The sequence below is a fragment of the Pteropus vampyrus genome, unplaced genomic scaffold, assembly GCF_000151845.1.
Source record: "Pteropus vampyrus isolate Shadow unplaced genomic scaffold, Pvam_2.0 Scaffold45, whole genome shotgun sequence".
Lineage (NCBI taxonomy): Eukaryota > Metazoa > Chordata > Mammalia > Chiroptera > Pteropodidae > Pteropus > Pteropus vampyrus.
In genome coordinates, this window is record NW_011888826.1 from 3,712,312 (window position 1) to 3,718,243 (window position 5,932).

A 5,932-nucleotide genomic window follows, 5' to 3' on the forward strand; every position below is an offset into this window, starting at 1 on the left:
ACTAACCCATGGTTACACAGTTAATAATAGTGAATATAGAATTTGAATGCATGCAATGACTTCTCTGTTCAAGCTATCAAATGCTAAGAAATATAGCAAAAAAAAAGAAAAAAGTAAAAGCTGAATCTGGTAAAAAGGGTTATCTTCATATTACATCCATTTCATATAAAGTCAGTCAGGAATTAATTTTGAGATGTTCCAAAGACCTAAGTGAGGACACTGAAGGACCCAGGCTGCCTTCAACTTTCTGTTAGTGCTGACCTGCCAAAAATTCCCACTGAGATAAGATTTAAAAAAGCATTATTGCCACAACACCATTATAAATATTTATGTGAATTTTAGGAAGGAAGAAAAATCCTGGGGAAGCCTGCATTCAGGAAAGAGCAAGGAGTAAGGGCATTATAGATCTCTTCTATTAACTCTTTTGGATTTATTAAGAATATTAACCACATCCCTAAATATATTTTCCTTGGAAAATTTTAGGGACTTCTCCTTACATTGATGTTGACTATGAGTTAATGCACATTAGAAGTTCATAACCAGGAAAGACATCAAACCAGAGAAAAGTCACTCTCTTCTCCAAGCTTATATAAACTTTTCTGGCTCAAGCATAATCCCGGCAACATGTAGTACATTGTAGTTATGAAAAGAAATGATATCATTTATTAAAAATAAATGCAAATGTGATGGAGATGTCCTGGGTCACACGATTTTTATGTGGTGATAAGAAAAGATTGTGACTTTCCTCATACTTTTTCTTTAGGAGAAAGTTTATTCTCAAAGTAGGTGATTTGTCTTGAAAGAAACTCAGGTAGCTTTCATAAAGTTATTAAATTTCAGCAACATACTGTTACACTTTGGGACCTTTCTGAGGACCAGAGTTTAGACATGTCTTTAACCGTTCATCGTTTAAATGTTCCCTAAACTAAGAGAGCTCACTCGCAGGCTGTTCTAAGTATTCAATTTTGGAACAAAGGAGAAAAGCACATGGAAGCCCTGGATGTAGGAAGTACGAGCCAGAAAAGACTATTGCTCCCAGGTGGGCCCTTGGCCAATTGTGGCAACCGGGCAGTTAGAAAAAACATCATTGAGCATTGTGATGAGCAAACTTTTATCAAGTACTCAATTGCACTCAACTGTGCTTTCCATGCCTTGTTTTATTTAATCCTCAAAATAGCCCTGTGAGGAAAGTATGAGACTCAGGTAGACACATAACTCTCCAAGGAGTGGAAAGTTCCTACGCTATGATTCCGCAAGTCCTGCTCCTGTGACCACTATACATGTAAGTTCCCTGAATTACTTTCAGTAAACTGGGCTTTGGATCACAGGGACCTCCTTTCATTTTCCAGGCACAGCCTGAGCCCTTCAGGTGAAAGGATGGCCGTGAGAATGGAGTGAAAGGCTGTACAGATACCTGAGTCTCAGGAATGTTAAAAACATCGAAACAACAAATAGAACAAAGCATTGTGTAAATTGTGAAATGCTATGCAAATATTGATTTCTATCATTTGGCACAGGAGACTTTGATAATGACAGAGTTTGCAGCCCGTCATCCATAAAGATGCCCATGGTGGAGGCATTAAAGAGTTTTCTCTACTTTTCAGAGTGTGCCTCAACTATGAAATTGCTGAAGAGGTCTTGGGAGAGGGGTTTGCACAGGAGTCTATCTGAGTCCCACCCTTCTCCTGGGCTGCTGATAAACGCAGGACCCTGTCACAAGGCCAAATCTGTGCATTCACGGGGCCCAGCTGGGCCCATGGGCCTGTTTCCCTCGGCTCCTCCTTGATTTTCTCCCTTGTCTTTTTCACCACTTCTTCCCCTCGCCCTGCTGAAAGTCAAAAAAGTGAGCAAAAACAATTAGAAAAAAAGAATAAAGAGACATGGGAACTGATAATAAAATTACATCAAGCCTTATTTGGAAACTGCACTAAGTTGTGCCCAGAGAAACTGGCTGTCAGGAGCAGACACGTAAAATGCCTCCCGTGGAGCCAAAAGACCCAAACCTTACCTGCAGAAATGGCCAACTTGTCCGATGCGTGAGTTCTCTCGGAGTCGAAGCAAACACAGGTCCTGTAAGCTGCTAGAAGCTGGTTCTTAAATGAAATTGGCTTTAAATCTCCTCCCACACTTTTTACTGTCTCTGTGGGTGCCAAGTAAAGGAGCATCAGCTGTGAGATGTTGCCTGAGAGGTCACCTGTGTTTTTCCTCTGTTTACTGCGATGTGTAACATGCCTCTTGTGCTTTCAGTTCCCACAGTAGTCTGAAGTAAAGCACACGTTGAAAGTAATTTGCAGCCATAATACTGCCATTATTGTTAGCCCTCCCATGGGTATACTGAAATCTTTACATCAGCAGAACAGAAATACATTTTTTAGCTCAGTTAGGAAAATGTGAAACTCAGTTGCTGACTCATCTGAACAATGTGATGATCAGGATACATTATTTTCCTCATATTTTTATCATGAAAAATTTCAAACATAATGAAACTTGAAGAAATAGGCCATAAGTGTTCCAAGAACCTATGCCTAGTCCAAATGTTTGTTAATATTTTACCATATTTACTTTCTATTACCTCTTTTTGGAGAAACATTTAAAAATAAGTTGTAGAAATGACACACCTACAAGTACCCAGCACTCATCTCTGAAGAAGGAAGTTATCATATATGACCCAAATCAAAGTATTATATCTAATAAAATTAACAGTTCTATAATACCATCTAATAATCCATATCTAAATTTCCCCACTTGTCCCAAAGATCCAATCAAGTTTCATGTACTGCAGTTGGCTGAGAGAGCTCTTTAATAACCTGCCTAGAATAGCTCTGTCCATCTCAAAAAAATTTTTTTAATGTACACATCATTGATTTTTTAAAAAATCCAGGCCATTTGTCTTATAGGATGTCTCGTATTCTCTCTTTGTCTGACTTTTCTCGTGATGTCATTTAACTGGACCTCCATCCCCTGTACCTTCTGCAAGCTTCAGGTAAGATTTAGGCCTTGATTATATTCAGATTAAACACTTTTTTTTTTTGGCAAGAAAATAACATACATGCTGTTAAACACTTCATATTACAACTTGTCACAATGTCTGGTGTCAGGCTGTCCCAATATTAAGGTGCTAAATTTAGCCTTTAGCGGAAGGCAGCAACCACAAACTCTCTTCATTATAAAGGCACGTTTTCCAGTTACAGTTACTAGTAGTTTATGGGACCATGTAACCCATGTAACTGTATTGCTTTCTACAGCCTTTCAACTAATGATTTAAAAAATATATAGACTTTATTTTTTGGAGCAGTTTTGGGTCCACAGCAAAATGAAAGGAAAGCACAGAAGGTTCCTATATACTTCCTCCCCTACCAGGATGGCAGCTGTGTTTGTCTTTCCCATCCAGCCCTGTTGATGGTGGTTTAAACTGCATGTCCCAGGACCCGGTTCCTTTTCTTGCTAGTTCATGGCTCCATAAACTATTTTAGAAAGGGTATTTACCCCAAAGACTTGAAAACACATATTCCAAAAGATATTTGCTCACTGACGTTCATAGCAGCGTTATTCACGGTAGCCAGGACATGGAAGCAACCGAAGTTTCCTACGATAGATGAATGGATAAAGTAGCTGTGGTACAATATATACAATGGAATATTAGCCATAAGAAGAGATAAAATACTGCCATTCGCGACAACATGGATGGACCTCGAGATAATCATGCTAAACGAAATAAGCCAGACAGAAAAAGTTGAAAACCACATGATATCACTTACATATGGTATATAAACCTAAAAGCAGCAAACAAACAGAGACTCATGGACATGGACAATAGACAAGTGGTTACTGAGGGCTGGGGGGAGAAGGGAAGTAGATGGGGTAAAAGTGGTCAAATACGTGGTGACAGAAAGAAATCTAAGTATGGGTGGTGAACACTCAGTGCAATATATATATGCCTTATTGTTGAATTATACACCTGAAACTTACTAGATTTTATTAACCAATGTCACCATAATAAAAAATAAAATAATAAAAAATAAATAAAAAAAGAAAAGCTTTCAGTCATTAAAGTTTTTGATGAACAGGATAGTCAGTCAGTTTTTTATAGAATGAAATGCTCAGTCTCTCTGACTCCACTTCGTTCAAGTCTGCTTCATTTCCATGCCCTTCAGAATAATAGCTCCCGCTTTAGACATGCTCATCATTACAGGAATTCATCTTGGGGCTTGAGTTTTTACAAAAATGGTCCTTCCCATTTTCCCTTCTCTTTACATAAAAGAAACCTGAACTCTGTACTTTCTTAAGATGGATTTGAGAATTATGTCTCCCATTTTCTCGGCTGGTGCCTTCTCCATTAGTTAACCATTCCTTACTCCAAACTCTGATGTTTTGAGATTGAGCCTTTTGAAGCATCAGGCACACAGGCTGTGGATGGGTAACAAGCTCAAATATTGCACCCTGCTTCACACCTTTGGGTGGCATCAGGGCACTGCAGGGTCTGTGGGTCCTCTCATTGGGTGAGTTTCTCTACAGCTTTTGCTGTGGATATAATTTGCCATTTTACTGTTGTGGGCTTCTACTTGTTAGATAGTTAGACATGAGTGTCAGGGGAACAAAGGAACAAAGGCCCAGCCCAGAGACCGCCCAGAGACCGCCTAGAGAACACTCCCTTGGTAGTTAAGGAATCACTCCTGCAGCCTGAGAGAGGACTGGAGGGCCATAAACCTATAGCTGGTTTAGTCCAGCCACAGACACGCAGAAAGTACTATCCTAACCTGCCCATAGCCTCAGCTACGTTATACCATCATTACACAAGCATGCCTATGCCTGGAAGTTCACGAATCTAATTAAAACAGACTGAAATCTGGTTAAGCACACGTGCAGCAGTCAGGGAGTTATATAACAGCCTAATGTCAAGCAAAGTGACCTCACGTGCCAATCACCTAGGAATGCCTTTGTTACCACCCCTCCGGCCCTAATATAGACCTCCCTCTTCCATGGGGTTAGAACCTTCTTTTTTTTTTTTTTTAATGAATTTATTTATTTAAATTAGTTTCCAGTATACAGTACATTGGTTAGACATCTATATTGTTCAGAAACGATTCCCTCAATGGCTCCCTCCCTCCCTTAGCCATCATATTAATGCTAACTGCATTCCCTGTGAGAGCCCTCTTTGCTATAACTTATTCCTCATATGGAGCATATTTTCGTTTCCTTGTGGTTATAGCCAGTTTTGGGCGTGACCTGTTTCTACCTCAGAATGAGTCTTTGATAAATCTTTCCTCCCATAGCTCTCACTGTGCTGGAATGATCTCTGCGTCAGTGAAAAGAACTGAGACTCTCCAGTGTTGCTGGGGCAGTGCCGGAGTTCAGATCGCCCCACGTGGTAACATACAGTGAGTGTCTCCTGCGAGGGTCTCCACTAGGTTCTGCCCCTTAGAGGCCAGGTCACTTTGTCGCTGTGCCTCCTGTTGCCCACCAGCAGTTTCCTTGATTTCCTCCCCCTCCTTTCTCAGTATCTCAGTTTCCCCACTCTCCTCTCTCCTCTCTCAGTGGGCCTTTCCCTCAAAACACAGTTGTCCTCCTCTGTAGTGGGCCCATTGTCTTTGCTTTAGGCCAGGCTCTTTCCTTTCCTATGCAAAGCCTTCCCCCCCCACCCCCCTGCTCAATTTTGGGAAGCTCATAAAACGTTTTGTTTCCCATGCGTATGTCTTAATCATAGCCTTCAAAGGCCTATTTTGCAATTCAAAGCCCTAAATTGGACTCTGTTCTGGCGAAGTAATTTTCCCTCCTTTGCTTGGGCAATAAACCTGGAGGCATGGAACCTCTGCCCTAGAAAAGCTACCTTGGCAATCTTTCCGCTTCAGCTGCCGGGATCCAGGAGAGTCAGGGGACCAAGGCTGGTGACTGAGTGTGCAGTACGGCGACACCTGTCATGTTTAACTGTTAC